The sequence below is a fragment of the Rhinoderma darwinii genome, chromosome 3 (genome assembly GCF_050947455.1).
Source record: "Rhinoderma darwinii isolate aRhiDar2 chromosome 3, aRhiDar2.hap1, whole genome shotgun sequence".
NCBI classification, from domain to species: domain Eukaryota; kingdom Metazoa; phylum Chordata; class Amphibia; order Anura; family Rhinodermatidae; genus Rhinoderma; species Rhinoderma darwinii.
In genome coordinates this window covers 400,820,271-400,839,710 of record NC_134689.1, presented here as the reverse complement: position 1 = coordinate 400,839,710, position 19,440 = coordinate 400,820,271, and the positions used below count along the sequence as shown (strand labels likewise).

Genomic DNA, 19,440 nt, shown 5'->3' with positions numbered 1-19,440 from the left:
TATTCAGATGTTGTGGTTGAGGTGCATCAAATCGCAGTAAAAACGAATGCGGTTTTAGGGATGCTTTTTTAACCGCACATCAGTACACCCTAAGGGTATGTTCACACAGCATGAACACTGCAGATTTCCGTCCAGAAGTTCTGCACCGTTTTTGCAAGAGAAATTGACAGGTTTCTGTATGTGTTTTCTGCAGCAATTTTCCGCAGCGTGTGGATGAGGTTTGTTCAAATCTCATGTATTTTGCTGATACTGTAATACGCTGTGATATTTCCGCATGGAAATTCTGAATGGAAATTCTGCTGTATTTATGCTACGTGTGAACTTATCCTTAGGCCGCATTCAGACCACTGCAGTATACGCCCGTGTGACATCCGTTGAAAAATAGAAGATGCCCTATTTTTTTTCCGTTGATGGACTCAAGTCTATGGGGATCCGTGAAAACGGGACCCGCACGGGTGCAACACAGATGTGAATCTGGCCTTAGGGCACGGCCAGACGTGGCAGAGTTTTTCCGCTGCAAATGTTGGTGCAGATTTGGGGCATTTACGCAACGAATCTGCACCAACATTTTCATATTTGACAGGTAATTCAGACGTTGCAGAAAACACAGCGGACTTGCCACAGATTTCAGTTTTTGCATTGCAAAGGCTGAAATCCGCAGTGAAATTCCGCTTCTTCTCCGCAACAGTCAGTGCATGCTGCGGAGGGAAAATACTGCACCGCAGCCAATGGTCCGCAGCGGTGTTTTCCGCAACGTCTGAACTAACTTGCCTAAAAATGTATTGAAGCAACTTTAAAAACCGGCCGCAGGAGAATTCCACAGCAATTCCGCCACGTCTGGCCGTGCCCTTAGGGCGGAAATCACATGCGGCAGACCCATGCATGTAAATAGGGTTGTTTCTGCAGCAGGTGCTTGGATTTCTGCAAGCCCCAGTCAGATAAATGGTCGCAGAAATTTCTGTAACAAATATGCTGCATGTAAATACACCTTTAGTGTAGGAACCCAAAAGGCGTACAGGCTGCGCAAAACGACATAGCGTACCCGACCTGGAAGCTGCAGGGAATTCCACCAGAAAAACCGCACCAAATTGTGGTGCTGTCCGCTGCGGAAATACTGCAGAAATAAAACAAAAAAAAGCCTATAATTACCACCCACGGGTTGTCATGGCGACGCATCCCTCTTGGGATGACGCTGTTATCTATGTGACCACTGCAGCTTTTATTTGGCTGCAGAAGTTACATGGGATGTAACATCATCCCAGGAGGCCGCGCTCAGAATAGAGGATCGCGTTGCTGGGACTACGGCCGGGGGTAAGTATATATTTTATTCATTTTAACAAAAAATAAATAAATATATATATATATATATATATATATATATATATATATATTTTATTTTTTTTTTTTTTTATTTTTTTTTTTTTTTTTTTAATTTGCGATTCTTGTGGCAGAATCGCAACACACAGCTCTTTGTTGCGGGTTTTTTATCTCCCCATTGAATTAAAAAAGCTTTTTTTCCCTCCAAATAATTTTTAACAGTTTCTGTCCATCATAGTTGTAAGAACGCATGCGATTTTCAGTTGTGTTTTTTTATGCGGTTTTAAAAGCACCGCAACCGCAACGTCAGAATATAACCGGTGTTGAATTATGTAACACGTAGCGTTAGTCCTAATAACAAAATGTAACAGAATGTGGACGTTCACTTTAAGCAGTCCATAGTTAGGTCAATTTGCCCCTGATTTGCCCACGGTTATGGCATTTTCCCCTATGAGGGAGTTACGTGTAAGTAAGTTACAAGTTCTACTGAATCTTTTCCCACAAAACTATACATCAGTGTGACGGCTCCTCCTGCTCTATAGCATGCCGCCCTAAGATCGGACACCATGTTCAACGTGACCGGTTCCCTTTAGGGTCGGGTTCCCGTGTATTGTAAGCGCTGGAGATTTTCCGCAACAGAATTCTGTGAGGGATTTTCACACAGATTTTGTTGCGGTTTTATACGCAGCGCATCCGGCCTGTGGGAACCCTGCCTAGCCGTCCTGTAGAGCGCAGGGAATTCCGCCTGAAAAACCGCACCAAATTGTGGTGCAGTTTTTCGGGCAAAATCTCTGCTGTGGTTGAGAAAAAAAAAAGGCTACTACTTACCCATAAGCCGTTGTCATGGCGATGCACCCCTCTGTCCTCCATCCAGCCCGGCTTTCTAGGATGACGCTGCAGCCCATGTGACCTCTGCAGCCTGTGATTGGCTGCAGCAGTCACATGGGATGAAACATCAACCCAAGAGGCCGAGCTGAGAACAGAGGAAAGTGTCGCTAGGACAACGCCCGGCGGAAATTAGTAGACTTTTTATTCATTTTAAAAGGGTTTGTATTTTTCTGATTTGTGATTTTCAGCGGCAAAAATCTAAACATCTGCTATTTGGCGCTGGTTTTACCTCCTTGTTGAATTAGATTTGGAAAACCTGCAACAAAAGAGAAGCGATTCCACAGCATAAATTGACATACTGCGGAATAAAAAACGCACCGCGGGTCAATTTATGACATTTTTTTGTCACATTTTTTACGCAGCGTGTGGATGAGATTTGTTCAAATTTCATCCATTCTGTCGCTACTGCAAATGTTGCGGATTTTCTGCAATGAAATACGTTGTGTAAAATCTGCAGCTAATCCTTCGCATGTGAACTTATCCTGAGGGAGTTTCGTGTAAGTTACAAGTTCTACTGAATCGGACACCATGTTCAACGTGACCGGTTCCCATCAATGCTTCATCACTAAAAAACAAGTCAATTTGGACCAAATCTTATCTACTTATTGCAGCTGATGAGGCAAATTTTCATCAGTCAGAAGCGATCGTTTTGGCACCATAGACAAAATGATGATCAATAACGTTTGTCTTTTACGATCAGATTTGTAATATTTATTGTTACGTCTTTTGTTACGCAATTCTATAGGATCCTGAAATGCCAGGATATAAATAGTGAGCTTCCAATCTAATATAGTGCTGCAGTTATCTGGACTGAATTAAAGTACTTGGTGTTTGGATAATGCCAGAATCACATTCGCCGTTTTAATGCAGTTTTTGGTGCAGTTTTTGGCTCCATTGTTTATACCAAAAACAGGAATGGACACAAAAAAATAAGATGTATGAGGCCCCGTGCACGCGACCGTATTTCTCATCAGTAATTTCGGACCCATTCATTTCTATTGGCCACGGACACCTTTAAGTATTTTTACTGATGAGTGTCCGTGCTGAAAAAATTATAGAACCGGTCCTTTTCTTGTAAGTAAGGCCCCATGCACACGACCGTGCCCGCAATCACGGCCCGCGATTGCGGGCACGGCCGGCCGCTGACTGACAGCCGCATTTTCGGGCCGTGCTCCCATACAAAGTATGGGAGCACGGCCCGCAAAATGCGAAAGAACGGACATGTTCCATAATTCCCGGAACATTTCCACGGCACTGACACCCTTCAGTAGTGCTACGGAAAGGTGTCAGTGTTCAATGAAAGTGAATGGCTCCGTTTTTGCGGACCGCAATTCCGGTCCGCAAAAACGGAGGTTTTTTGCTGTCGTGTGCATGGGGCCTAATTACGGCAAGGACTCTCCCATAGAAGTCTATGGGCGCTTCCGTAAATACGGACGGCTAGTGATGTGCATCCGTATACCGTCCGTATTTATGGAAGCATTACTAGGCAACATGTTGATGACATCATTTTCAGCCTCCCTCTTTTTGTAAGAACCCGTATATACGGATGGAATACGGACTGTATTTACGGACACCCTTCCGTATAGGAGGAAATACGAATGCCTACTGATCTATATTTACGGTCAGTATTTCGGGATAGATGAAAATACTGCAATGTGCATGGGGCCTCAGTCTTTTCTTCATACCTCTCCTCCCTTTTGTATCCACTTCTGGCTTTGGCTTAAAAAAAACTGCACCAAAAACTGCTTTAAAACAGTATGTGTGGATTTAGACTAAAAAAAACGTAAAAAAAAAAAAACACGTTAAGGCTAGGTTCACACTCTGCATTTTTGTTGTGTTTTTCACATGCATGTTTTGGTTGATAAACTCCCATTGCGAAACATAGGAGTGTCTCTATCAAAACAAAACAACGCATGTATAAAATGGAACAAAAACACACAGTGTGAACACAGCCTTATCATTAATTAACTAATTAGTTACAAGCAAAGCAATAGGCTGGATTCACACACTGCCTTTGTTTTGCGGTTTTTATTTTTACGGTTTTGGAAAGGCTGGTAAAAAACGCATTTGAAAAACAACACGCGTTTTACATCAAATGGCTATGGTTTTGTAATGTGATTAATGGCTGCACAACTTTTACTGGTGAAACATTTTTAAAAATGTCTAATAGGAAATCGCAGCAAAATGCTGTAGTTTTGCAACAGTGGTAAACCGCGATTTGACCACCCAGTGTGAAGAATACCCTCTGAATAAATTAGGCTGACGAGCAGTGCGCTCTCCACAGGATGAAAGGGTCATATTACAGCATAGTCAATCCTAAAAAAATTCCTTCCATCCCAACCATCAATAAAGTGAACATTAAAGGGTGACTAAACTTTTAAAAAACTTTAGACATGAAATAGTGACATGTCAGTGGTTTTGATCGGTGGAGGTCCAAGCACTCAGACCCCCACCAATCGCTAAAACGAAGCGGAAGTAGAACTCCGGTGAGCGCTGTGCTGCTTCTTTTCTGATTGGCTTTCCTCGGAAAGCCGAAGTAACGTTGTAGGGACTTAATAGAACGTCTATGAGTACACTGCTCGTTCGGCTTTTCGAAGAATGCCGATCAAAAACGAAGCGGCTTCTGCCGCTTCATTTTAGCGATTGGTGGTGGTCTCAGTGCTCGGACCCCAACCAATCAAAACTTCTGAACATGTCAACAGTTTAATTCCCCTTTAAGGTTTGAGTCTCAGGCCTCACGCACGCGACCACATTACATGATCTGTGCTGTACTTTCCATAATTTGCACCTTTAAATTTATGAACCCATATTGTACATCCGCGTGCCACGATTTCATACCAAAAATTGTAGCCTGTTCTATGGCGTGCCCTATAATACACAGGTGTTGCATTGCCTCTAGTGGAGAATGCAGCATCAATACAGACATACCATAGAGCGGCACACTTAATTCTCCGTAATAAGGAAAATGTAGAGACTGCGAATATGGGAAAACTGTCACAAAACCCAATCAAAATATAGTAATATTATAAAAATTACTGCCAAATAGTGTCAGTGCGCGTAGCAGTGCCGTGTACATGGACCCTTGTGAGATGCGGTTTATAACAGTCCATTGTTCACCATGTTGCAGGCTACTGAGCTCAAATCTCCAGAATCCCCTGCTTGTTCAATGATCTTTTGTATTGGGCTTGCACTGCAGATTTGCATCTTCTGGGGAGTGTAGTCTTCCTATACCGAACTGTACAATAATCTAAGGTAGGAAGAGGTAGAGCAAGCAGCAGGGAGCACTGCACTATAGGGACATGTCTACCGTAAAATGACGGCTAGAAGTAAACCTACCCTGCAAATGAGAGTTTTTGATCATGTAAGAAATCTTTATTGAGAACTGAAGTTGTATGTGACTCATGCAGCAGGTTGGAGGCGCATAAATAGATCTATACCCAGGAAGACTGATGGAGAAATAGAGATATGTAGAACGTAATCCCGCAATGCACAGGGAGATCTATACATTGGTTATGACTCCAGTGGTATAATATTCACGTTGAAGCACATTCACACCTGCAGGACTTCTCTAAATGGTCCCTTTCCTCCTGTGCTGTGGCCCATCGATTCGATAGGTGGGTCATGTTTCACATCTCATTCAAGGTCTTGTATCTCCTGTGTACAGCAGAGACGTGGCCGGGCATGATCATTCATTATCAATGAAAGGGCAATAAGGAATCCGATATTACCATAACTCTCTAAAACGGGGTTGTCTCACTAAAGATGGGGGAATTAGCTAAGACTGGCGAATGAAACGTAAAGTAAAGTACTAGATTTGCTACAAAACACTTAGGCTCCGTTCACATCTGCGTCGGGACTCCGTTCATGGGTTCAATCAGAGCTTTCCGTCAGGGAACCCATGAACGGAAACCATACTAAAACAATGGAAACCATAGGTTTTCGTTTGCATCACCATTGACTTCAATGGTGACGGATCCGGTGGCAATGGTTTCAGTTCGTCACTGTTGTGTAAGGGTTCCGTAGTTTTGACGGAGTGAATAGCGCAGTCGACTACGGTATTGATTCCATCAAAACGACGGATCCCTTACACAACGGTGACAAATGGAAACCATTTGCACTGGATCCGTCACCATTGAAATAATTGGTGATGCAAAAGGAAGCCCATGGTTTCCGTTTGTTTCAGTTTGGATTCCGTTCATGAGTTCTTCTGACGGAATGGTCCGACGGAACCCAAGAACGGAGCCCCGACGCAGATGTGAACGAAGCCTTAATAAATTTGCAGCATCTTTTGACGATCTGTCGGAGATGCCCCCTTCCACTAAACCCAGCCCGCTTTTCTCACCACTTTGAAATGTGGCAAGAGGGGTGAAAAGTTGCAAATTTTAATGTAACACATGCCAAAATTTGCCACTTTTTCACGAAAGTGCTGTAAAGCCGTGGATAAATTCCCCCCACTGATTGCAATATGGCGGATATTAAGAATCACATCTTGAATTTTAAGCACCAATAAGATTCAGTCTTGTTATTTGGGCTGTACGGTATAAAGGTATGTTCACAGAAGTCGGATTTGCTGTGAAAAATTCTGAAGCAAATCCGACCCAAATTGCGCTGGGAATTCCGTCCGAAAGTGGTACAGATTTTCTTCCGAAATTGCCACTGTGGACTAACAGGAGAGGTGGGGAGACTATACTCACCTATCACGGTACCCTATAATGATGCGTCTCTGCTCCTACGGCTGGTCTCTGTGCTGCCGGCCTTCTGGGATTACAATTTGCCCACTTGACCGTTGCTGTCTGTGATTGGACAAAAGGTGATCCCAAGAATCCGGCTGCAGAGAGAACAGCATGTGGAACCGTGAGGCATTACTATGGGAGACCAGGGCAGGTAAGCATAGTCTTTTCTTAAATTATTTTAAAAGTGGAAACTTTTATTTTTCCTACTTCGCAGCTTTTCTGCAGCAAAAATCACAACAATTCCACAGTATAAATTGATATACTGCGGATTAAAAAATCTGCACTGCAGATAATTTTCTGCAGAAAGATTTTCTACAGCGTGTGGATGATAATTTTGAAATCTCATCCACTTTGCGGCTACTGTAATACGCTGCAGAGTCTCCGCCCAAAAATACGACGGAAAATCGACAGCAATTACGCTACGTGTGAATGTAACCGAAGGTTAATAACTTTTTGAACTTCTGGTACCTTCTAAACTAAAGGGGCAGTCTACTTCTTGTTAGAAGGGTGACAATAAGCTCATCACAAAGTGCCCCCTGCTTTGACCTCCCCAGCTATAATCTGTGTGGAGACCTATCAGTTAGTGCTTAATTTCCCTGCAGCGCCACCACAGGGGAAGCTAAGCATTACAGTGTCCATTCATATCAATGTGTTGTCTGTGTAATAGAGGACAGGACAGGTCCTCCAGGGTGAGAGACGCTCTTTCAAACCACTCTCCACTCTGGCCAAGAGATGAGGATCCCGAAGAGAGGACCCCCTCTATCCTTAGGCCGGGTTCCCATGTAGCGTAAACGCTGCAGAGTTTTGACAATAGAATTCTGTGCCGAAATTCTGCATCATTTACAGTAGATGCAAATTAAACAAGATTTAGCAAATCTAAGACACATGCTGCGCAAAAAAAATGCAGAAAAGTTGTGCGGACTTTCAATTCTGCAGGATCTCAATTTGCTGCGGGTTCTGTGCGGAGATGCTGCGTGTTTAGCCCGTAGACTTGAATGCTGAGCATATATTCTGCAACAGATGAGTTTTGTTGTGGTTTGTACAGCTTTTACACAGCGGAAACCCAGTAGAAACAGCTGGAAATCCGTAGGTGCACATATAGTTTTTAATAATCAATGCGTCACACTAAATCAGCAGGTTAAACTGCTGCGTAAAAACTGCAGCGGTTCCACAGTAGTACGCGCAGCAAAAAAACACATTATTTGCTGCGGATTTCTGTGACACATTTATCAGCATTTTTTTTTTTCGATTCTGCTGCATTTTTTTTGTTGCAGAAATTGTTCAGCGTAATAGGTAGGTATATGAAAATGAGTTTTATAAATTGATTACTCCCTTAATGTATTGCAATGATACAGAATTAGTCACTTTCAGCATTAGCCAGATTCTGGACTATACTGACCATGGGCGGGACTATATAATGATGCTGAGTAAAGGGGATTTTTTCCTAGAACACTAAATCATACTTGATTTCATCGAACGGCCTTTAGTCATTGCTTTATAAGATGGAGAAGCTTCCCTGAACTGATATATGTTCCCGGAGGGTGAGTGTATGCTGACTCATTTCTCTGCTGCACAGAAGCCAGAGTTAAATGACTCTGACCCTTATGTCATTTTTGTTAATCATCCTAACACACTTAACCCTTTGGGATTGTTTTCAAATACAGGTGATGGGCTAAAAATGTGTAACTTTAAATGCTTTAAAGGGGTAATAAGACATCAGAATTGCTGTAATAAGAGGATCAGGAACCGGGTTACTGTAATAAGAGGTTACAGGGGTAATAAGAGGATCAGGAGCCGGGTTACTGTAATAAGATGTTACAGGGGTAATAAGAGGATCAGGAGCCGGGTTACTGTAATAAGAGGTTACAGCGGTAATAAGAGGATCAGGAGCCGGGTTACTGTAATAAGATGTTACAGGGTAATAAGAGGATCAGGAGCCGGGTTACTGTAATAAGATGTTACATGGGTAATAAGAGGATGAGGAGCCGGGTTACTGTAATAAGATGTTACAGGGTAATAAGAGGATCAGGAGCCGGGTTACTGTAATAAGATGTTACAGGGGTAATAAGAGGATCAGGAGCCGGGTTACTGTAATAAGATGTTACAGGGTAATAAGAGGATCAGGAGCCGGGTTACTGTAATAAGATGTTACAGGGTAATAAGAGGATCAGGGGCCGGGTTACTGTAATAAGAGGTTACAGTGTAATAAGAGGATCAGGAGTCGGGTTACTGTAATAAGATGTTACAGGGTAATAAGAGGATCAGGTGCCGAGTTACTGTAATAAGATGTTACAGGGTAATAAGAGGATCAGGAGCCGGGTTACTGTAATAAGATGGTGTAGGGGTAATAAGAGGATCAGGAGCCGGGTTACTGTAATAAGATGTTACAGGGTAATAAGAGGATCAGGAGCCGGGTTACTGTAATAAGATGTTACAGGGTAATAAGAGGCTCAGGAGCCGGGTTACTGTAATAAGATGTTACAGGGTAATAAGAGGATCAGGAGCCGGGTTACTGTAATAAGATGTTACAGGGTAATAAGAGGATCAGGAGCCGGGTTACTGTAATAAGATGTTACAGGGGTAATAAGAGGATCAGGATTACTGTAATAAGATGTTACATGGTAATAAGAGGATCAGGAGCCGGGTTACTGTAATAAGATGTTACAGGGTAATAAGAGGATCAGGAGCCGGGTTACTGTAATAAGATGTTACAGGGTAATAAGAGGATCAGGATTACTGTAATAAGATGTTACATGGTAATAAGAGGATCAGGAGCCGGGTTACTGTAATAAGATGTTACAGGGTAATAAGAGGATCAGGAGTCGGGTTACTGTAATAAGATGTTACAGGGGTAATAAGAGGATCAGGAGCCGGGTTACTGTAATAAGATGTTACAGGGGTAATAAGAGGATCAGGAGCCGGGTTACTGTAATAAGATGTTACAGGGGTAATAAGAGGATCAGGAGCCGGGTTACTGTAATAAGATGTTACAGGGGTAATAAGAGGATCAGGAGCCGGGTTACTGTAATAAGATGTTACAGGGTAATAAGAGGATCAGGAGCCGGGTTACTGTAATAAGATGTTACAGGGTAATAAGAGGATCAGGAGCCGGGTTACTGTAATAAGAGGTTACAGGGGTAATAAGAGGATCAGGAGCCGGGTTACTGTAATAAGATGTTACAGGGGTAATAAGAGGATCAGGAGCCGGGTTACTGTAATAAGATGTTACAGGGTAATAAGAGGATCAGGAGCCGGGTTACTGTAATAAGATGTTACAGGGGTAATAAGAAGATCAGGAGCCGGGTTACTGTAATAAGATGTTACAGGGTAATAAGAGGATCAGGAGACGGGTTACTGTAATAAGATGTTACAAGGTAATAAGAGGCTCAGGAGCCGGGTTACTGTAATAAGATGTTACTGGGTAATAAGAAGATCACGGACCGGGTTACTGTAATAAGATGTTACAGGGGTAATAAGAAGATCAGGAGCCGGGTTACTGTAATAAGATGTTACAGGGTAATAAGAGGATCAGGAGACGGGTTACTGTAATAAGATGTTACAAGGTAATAAGAGGCTCAGGAGCCGGGTTACTGTAATAAGATGTTACAGGGTAATAAGAGGATCAGGAGCCGGGTTACTGTAATAAGATGTTACAGGGTAATAAGAGGATCAGGAGCCGGGTTACTGTAATAAGATGTTACAGGGTAATAAGAGGATCAGGAGCCGGGTTACTGTAATAAGATGTTACAGGGGTAATAAGAGGATCAGGAGCCGGGTTACTGTAATAAGATGTTACAGGGTAATAAGAGGATCAGGAGCCGGGTTACTGTAATAAGATGTTACAGGGTAATAAGAAGATCAGGAGCCGGGTTACTGTAACAAGATGTTACAGGGTAATAAGAGGATCAGGAGCCGGGTTACTGTAATAAGATGTTACAGGGTAATAAGAGGATCAGGAGCCGGGTTACTGTAATAAGATGTTACAGGGTAATAAGAGGCTCAGGAGCCGGGTTACTGTAATAAGACGTTACAGGGGTAATAAGGGGATAAGGAGCCGGGTTACTGTAATAAGATGTTACAGGGTAATAAGAGACTCAGGAGCCGGGTTACTGTAATAAAATGTTACAGGGTAATAAGAGGATCAGGAGCCGGGTTACTGTAATAAGATGTTACAGGGGTAATAAGAGGATCAGGAGCCGGGTTACTGTAATAAGATGTTACATGGTAATAAGAGGATCAGGAGCCGGGTTACTGTAATAAGATGTTACAGGGTAATAAGAGGATCAGGAGCCGGGTTACTGTAATAAGATGTTACAGGGTAATAAGAGGATCAGGAGCCGTGTTACTGTAATAAGATGTTACAGGGTAATAAAAGGATCAGGAGCCGGGTTACTGTAATAAGATGTTACAGGGGTAATAAGAGGATGAGGAGCCGGGTTACTGTAATAAGATGTTACATGGTAATAAGAGGATCAGGAGCCGGGTTACTGTAATAAGATGTTACAGGGTAATAAGAGGATCAGGAGCCGGGTTACTGTAATAAGATGTTACAGGGTAATAAGAGGATCAGGAGCCGGGTTACTGTAATAAGATGTTACAGGGTAATAAGAGGATCAGGAGCCGGGTTACTGTAATAAGATGTTAGAGGGGTAATAAGAGGATCAGGAGCCGGGTTACTGTAATAAGATGTTACAGGGTAATAAGAGGATCAGGAGCCGGGTTACTGTAATAAGATGTTACAGGGTAATAAGAGGATCAGGAGCCGGGTTACTGTAATAAGATGTTACATGGTAATAAGGGGATCAGGAGCCGGGTTACTGTAATAAGATGTTACAGGGTAATAAGAGGCTCAGGAGCCGGGTTACTGTAATAAGATGTTACAGGGTAATAAGAGGATCAGGAGCCGAGTTACTGTAATAAGATGTTACAGGGTAATAAGAGGATCAGGAGCCGGGTTACTGTAATAAGATGTTACAGGGTAAGAAGAGGATCAGGAGCCGGGTTACTGTAATAAGATGTTACAGGGTAATAAGAGGATCAGGAGCCGGGTTACTGTAATAAGATGTTACAGGGTAATAAGAGGCTCAGGAGCCGGGTTACTGTAATAAGAGGTTACAGGGGTAATAAGAGGATCAGGAGCCGGGTTACTGTAATAAGATGTTACAGGGGTAATAAGAGGATCAGGAGCCAGGTTACTGTAATAAGATGTTACATGGTAATAAGAGGATCAGGAGCCGGGTTACTATAATAAGAGGTTACAGGGTAATAAGAGGCTCAGGAGCCGGGTTACTGTAATAAGAGGTTACAGGGTAATAAGAGGATCAGGAGCCGGGTTACTGTAATAAGAGGTTACAGGGTAATAAGAGGATCAGGAGCCGGGTTACTGCAATAAGATGTTACAGGGGTAATACGAGGATCAGGAGCCGGGTTACTGTAATAATATGTTACAGGGTAATAAGAGGCTCAGGAGCCGGGTTACTGTAATAAGATGTTACAGGTTAATAAGAGGATCAGGAGCCGGGTTACTGTAATAAGATGTTACAGGGTAATAAGAGGATCAGGAGCCGGGTTACTGTAATAAGAGGTTACATGGTAATAAGAGGATCAGGAGCCGGGTTACTGTAATAAGATGTTACAGGGGTAATAAGAGGATCAGGAGCCGGGTTACTGTAATAAGATGTTACATGGTAATAAGAGGCTCAGGAGCCGGGTTACTGTAATAAGATGTTACAGGGTAATAAGAGGCTCAGGAGCCGGGTTACTGTAATAAGATGTTACAGGGGTAATAAGAGGATCAGGAGCCGGGTTACTGTAATAAAATGTTACAGGGTAATAAGGGGATCAGGAGCCGGGTTACTGTGATGAGATGTTACAGGGGTAATCAGAGGATCAGGAGCCGGGTTACTGCAATAAGATGTTACAGGGGTAATAAGAGGATCAGGAGCCGGGTTACTGTAATAAGAGGATCAGGAGCCGGGTTACTGTAATAAGATGTTACATGGTAATAAGAGGATCAGGAGCCGAGTTACTGTAATAAGATGTTACAGGATAATAAGAGGATGAGGAGCCGGGTTACTGTAATAAGATGTTACAGGGTAATAAGAGGATCAGGAGCCGGGTTACTGTAATAAGATGTAACAGGGTAATAAGAGGATCAGGAGCCGGGTTACTGTAATAAGATGTTACATGGTAATAAGAGGATCAGGAGCCGAGTTACTGTAATAAGATGTTACAGGGGTAATAAGAGGATCAGGAGCCGGGTTACTGTAATAAGATGTTACAGGGTAATAAGAGGATCAGGAGCCGGGTTACTGTAATAAGATGTTACATGGTAATAAGAGGATCAGGAGCCGGGTTACTGTAATAAGATGTTACATGGTAATAAGAGGATCAGGAGCCGGGTTACTGTAATAAGATGTTACAGGGGTAATAAGAGGATCAGGAGCCGGGTTACTGTAATAAGATGTTACAGGGGCAATAAGAGGATCAGGAGCCGGGTTACTGTAATAAGATGTTACAGGGGTAATAAGAGGCTCAGGAGCCGGGTTACTGTAATAAGATGTTACAGGGGTAATAAGAGGATCAGGAGCCGGGTTACTGTAATAAGATGTTACAGGGTAATAAGAGGATCAGGAGCCGGGTTACTGTAATAAGAGGTTACAGGGTAATAAGAGGATCAGAAGCCGGGTTACTGCAATAAGATGTTACAGGGGTAATAAGAGGATCAGGAGCCGGGTTACTGTAATAATATGTTACAGGGTAATAAGAGGATCAGGAGCCGGGTTACTGTAATAAGATGTTACAGGGTAATAAGAGGATCAGGAGCCGGGTTACTGTAATAAGATGTTACATGGTAATAAGAGGATCAGGAGCCGAGTTACTGTAATAAGAGGCTCAGGAGCCGGGTTACTGTAATAAGATGATAAAGGGTAATAAGAGGCTCAGGAGCCGGGTTACTGTAATAAGATGTTACAGGGGTAATAAGAGGATCAGGAGCCGGGTTACTGTAATAAGATGTTACAGGGTAATAAGGGGATCAGGAGCCGGGTTACTGTGATGAGATGTTACAGGGGTAATCAGAGGATCAGGAGCCGGGTTATTGTAATAAGATGTTACAGGGGTAATAAGAGGATTAGGAGCCGGGTTACTGTAATAAGATGTTACAGGATAATAAGAGGATCAGGAGCCGGGTTACTGTAATAAGATGTTACAGGGTAATAAGAGGATCAGGAGTCGGGTTACTGTAATAAGATGTTACAGGGTAATAAGAGGATCAGGAGCCGGGTTACTGTAATAAAATGTTACAGGGGTAATAAGAGGCTCAGGAGCCGGGTTACTGTAATAAGATGTTACATGGTAATAAGAGGATCAGGAGCCGGGTTACTGTAATAAGATGTTACAGGGGTAATAAGAGGATCAGGAGCCGGGTTACTGTAATAAAGTGTTACAGGGTAATAAGAGGCTCAGGAGCCGGGTTACTGTAATAAGATGTTACAGGGTAATAAGAGGATCAGGAGCCGGGTTACTGTAATAAGATGTTACAGGGTAATAAGAAGATCAGGAGCCGGGTTACTGTAACAAGATGTTACAGGGTAATAAGAGGATCAGGAGTCGGGTTACTGTAATAATATGTAACAGGGTAATAAGAGGATCAGGAGCCGGGTTACTGTAATAAGATTTTACAGGGTAATAAGAGGATCAGGAGCCGGGTTACTGTAATATGATGTTACAGGGTAATAAGAGGATCAGGAGCCGGGTGACTGTAATAAGAGGTTACAGGGTAATAAAAGGCTCAGGAGCCGGGTTACTGTAATAAGATGTTACAGGGGTAATAAGAGGATCAGGAGCCGGGTTACTGTAATAAAGTGTTACAGGGTAATAAGAGGCTCAGGAGCCGGGTGACTGTAATAAAGTGTTACAGGGTAATAAGAGGATCAGGAGCCGGGTTACTGTAATAAAGTGTTACAGGGTAATAAGAGGATCAGGAGCCGGGTTACTGTAATAAGATGTTACGGGGTAATAAGAGGATCAGGAGTCGGGTTACTGTAATAAGATGTTATAGGGGTAATAAGAGGCTCAGGAGCCGGGTTACTGTAATAAGATGTTACAGGGGTAATAAGAGGATCAGTAGCCGGGTTACTGTAATAAGATATTACAGGGTAACAAGAGGATCAGGGGCCGGGTTACTGTAATAAGCTGTTACAGTGGTAATAAGAGGCTCAGGAGCCAGGTTACTGTAATAAGATGTTACAGGGGTAATAGGAGGCTCAGGAGCCGGGTTACTGTAATAAAATTTTACAGCGGTAATAAGAGGATCAGTAGCCAGGTTATTGGATAAGATGTTACAGGGTAATAAGAGGCTCAGGAGCCGGGTTACTGTAATAATATGTTACAGGGTAATAATAGGATCAGGAGCCGGGTTACTGTAATAAGATGTTACAGGGTAATAAGAGGATCAGGAGCCGGGTTACTGTAATAAGAGGTTACAGGAGTAATAAGAGGATCAGGAGTCAGGTTACTGTAATAAGATGTTATAGGGGTAATAAGAGGCTCAGGAGCCGGGTTACTGTAATAAGATGTTACAGGGTAATAAGAGGATCAGGAGCCGTGTTACTGTAATAAGAGGTTTCAGGAGTAATAAGAGGATCAGGAGTCAGGTTACTGTAATAAGATGTTATAGGGGTAATAAGAGGCTCAAGAGCCGGGTTACTGTAATAAGATGTTACAGGGTAATAAGAGGATCAGGAGCCGGGTTACTGTAATAAGATGTTACAGGGTAATAAAAGGATCAGGAGCTGGGTTACTGTAATAAGATGTTACAGGGGTAATAAGGAGGATCAGGAGCCGGGTTATTGTAATAAGATGTTACAGGGTAATAAGAGGATCAGGAGCCTGGTTACTGTAATAAGATGTTACGGGGTAACAAAAGGATCAGGAGCCGGGTTACTGTAATAAGATGTTACAGGGGTAATAAGAGGCTCAGGAGCCGGGTTACTGTAATAAGATTTTACAGGGGTAATAAGAGGATCAGGAGCCGGGTTACTGTAATAAGGTGTTACTGGGGTAATAAGAGGCTCAGGAGCCGGGTTACTGTAATAAGATGTTACAGGGGTAATAGGAGGCTCAGGAGCCAGGTTACTGTAATAAGATGTTACAGGGTAATAAGAGGATCAGGAGCCGGGTTATTGTATAAGATGTTACAGGATAATAAGAGGATCAGGAGCCGGGTTACTGTAATAAGATGTTACAGGGTAATAAGAGGATCAGGAGCCGGGTTACTGTAATAAGATGTTACAGGGTAATAAGAGGCTCAGGAGCTGGGTTACTGTAATATGATGTTACAGGGTAACAAGAGGATCATGAGCCGTGTTACTGTAATAAGAGGTTACATGGTAATAAGAGGATCAGGAGCCAGGTTACTGTAATAAGATGTTACAGAGTAATAAGAGGATCAGGAGTCGGGTTACTGTAATAAGATGTTATAGGGGTAATAAGAGGCTCTGGAGCCGGGTTACTGTAATAAGATGTTACAGGGGTAATAAGAGGCTCAGGAGCCGGGTTACTGTAATAAGATGTTACAGGGGTAATAAGAGGATCAGGAGTCGGGTTACAGTAATAAGAGGTTACAGGAGTAATAAGAGGATCAGGAGCCGGGTTACTGTAATAATATGTTACAGGGGTAATAAGAGGGTCAGGAGTCGGGTTACTGTAATAAGATGTTACAGGGGTAATAAGAGGATCAGGAGTCGGGTTACTGTAATAAGATGTTACAGGGTAATAAGAGGATCAGGAGCCCGGTTACTGTAATAAGATGTTACAGGGTAATAAGAGGCTCAGGAGCCGGGTTACTGTAATAAGATGTTACAGGGTAATAAGAGGATCTGGAGTCGGGTTACTTTAATAAGATGTTACAGGGTAATAAGAGGATCAGGAGCCGGGTTACTGTAATAAGATGTTACAGGGTAATAAGAGGATCAGGAGCCGGGTTACTGTAATAACATGTTACAGGGTAATAAGAGGCTCAGGAGCCGGTTTACTGTAATAAGATGTTACAGGGGTAATAAGAGGTTCAGGAGCCGGGTTACTGTAATAAGATGTTACAGGGGTAATAAGAGGATCAGGAGCCGGGTTACTGTAATAAGATGTTACAGGGTAATAAGAGGCTCAGGAGCCGGGTTACTGTAATAAGATGTTACAGGGTAATAAGAGGATCAGGAGCCGGGTTACTGTAATAAGATGTTACAGGGTAATAAGAGGATCAGGAGCCGGGATACTGTAATAAGATGTTACAGGGTAATAAGAGGATGAGGAGCCGGGTTACTGTAATAAGATGTTACAGGGGTAATAAGAGGATCAGGAGCCGGGTTATTGTAATAAGATGTTACAGGGGTAATAAGAGGATCAGGAGCCGGGTTACTGTAATAAGATGTTACAGGGTAGTAAGAGGATCAGGAGCCGGGTTACTGTAATAAGATGTTACAGGGGTAATAAGAGGATCAGGAGCCGGGTTACTGTAATAAGAGGATCAGGAGCCGGGTTACTGTAATAAGATGTTACACGGTAATAAGAGGATCAGGAGTCGGGTTACTGTAATAAGATGTTAGAGGGTAATAAGAGGATCAGGAGCCGGGTTATTGTAATAAGATGTTACAGGGGTAATAAGAGGATCAGGATCCGGGTGACTGTAATAAGATGTTACAGGGGTAATAAGAGGATCAGGAGCCGGGTTACTGTAATAAGATGTTACAGGGTAATAAGAGGATCAGGAGCCGGGTTACTGTAATAAGATGTTACAGGGTAATAAGAGGATCAGGAGCCGGGTTACTATAATAAGATGTTACAGGGGTAATAAGAGGATGAGGAGCCGGGTTACTGTAATAAGATGTTACAGGGTAATAAGAGGATCAGGAGCCGGGTTACTGTAATAAGATGTTACAGGGTAATAAGAGGCTCAGGAGCCGGGTTACTGTAATAAGATGTTACAGTGTAATAAGAGGATCAGGAGCCGGGTTACTGTAATAAGATGTTACAGTGTAATAAGAGGAGCAGAATCCGGGTTACTGTAATAAGATGTTACAGGGGTAATAAGAGGATGAGGAGCCGGGTTACTGTAATAAGATGTTACAGGGTAATAAGAGGATCAGGAGCCGGGTTACTGTAATAAGATGTTACAGGGTAATAAGAGGATCAGGAGCCGGGTTACTGTAATAAGATGTTACAGGGTAATAACAGGATCAGGAGACGGGTTACTGTAATAAGATGGTGCAGGGGTAATAAGAGGCTCAGGAGCCGGGTTACTGTAATAAGATGTTATAGGGGTAATAAGAGGATCAGGAGCCGGGTTACTGTAATAAGATGTTACAGGGTAATAAGAGGATCAGGAGCCGGGTTACTGTAATAAGATGTTACAGGGGTAATAAGAGGATGAGGAGCCGGGTTACTGTAATAAGATGTTACAGGGTAATAAGAGGATCAGGAGCCGGGTTACTGTAATAAGATGTTACAGGGTAATAAGAGGATCAGGAGCCGGGTTACTGTAATAAGATGTTACAGGGTAATAAGAGGATGAGGAGCCGGGTTACTGTAATAAGATGTTACAGGGTAATAAGAGGATCAGGAGCCGGGTTACTGTAATAAGATGTTACAGGGTAATAAGAGGATCAGGAGCTGGGTTACTGTAATAAGATGTTACAGGGTAATAAGAGGATCAGGAGCCGGGTTACTGTAATAAGATGTTATAGGGGTAATAAGAGGCTCAGGAGCCGGGTTACTGTAATAAGATGTTACAGGGTAATAAGAGGATCAGGAGCCGGGTCACTGTAATAAGATGTTACAGGGTAATAAGAGGATCAGGAGCCGGGTTACTGTAATAAGATGTTACAGGGTAATAAGAGGATCAGGAGCCGGGTTACTGTAATAAGATGTTACAGGGTAATAAGAGGATCAGGAGCCGGGTTACTGTAATAAGATGTTACAGGGTAATAAGAGGATCAGGAGCCGGGTTACTGTAATAAGATGTTACAGGGGTAATAAGAGGATCAGGAGCCGGGTTACTGTAATAAGATGTTACAGGGTAATAAGAGGATCAGGAGCCGGGTTACTGTAATAAGATGTTACATGGTAATAAGAGGATCAGGAGCCGGGTTACTGTAATAAGATGTTACAGGGTAATAAGAGGCTCAGGAGCCGGGTCACTGTAATAAGATGTTACAGGGTAATAAGAGGATCAGGAGCCGGGTTACTGTAATAAGATGTTACAGGGTAATAAGAGGCTCAGGAGCCGGGTTACTGTAATAAGATGTTACAGGGTAATAAGAGGATCAGGAGCCGGGTTACTGTAATAAGATGTTACAGGGTAATAAGAGGATGAGGAGCCGGGTTACTGTAATAAGATGTTACTGGGGTAATAAGAGGATGAGGAGCCGGGTTACTGTAATAAGATGTTACTGGGTAATAAGAGGATCAGGAGCCGGGTTACTGTAATAAGATGTTACAGGGTAAT

General features: G+C 42.8%; 1 protein-coding gene across 7 annotated transcripts in view; it reads left to right on the top strand.

The window, feature by feature from the left end:
- CACNA1A (calcium voltage-gated channel subunit alpha1 A) overlaps nt 1–19,440 on the top strand; it is a 267,076-nt gene that overhangs the window by 99,961 nt on the left and 147,675 nt on the right. The window lies entirely within an intron of this gene.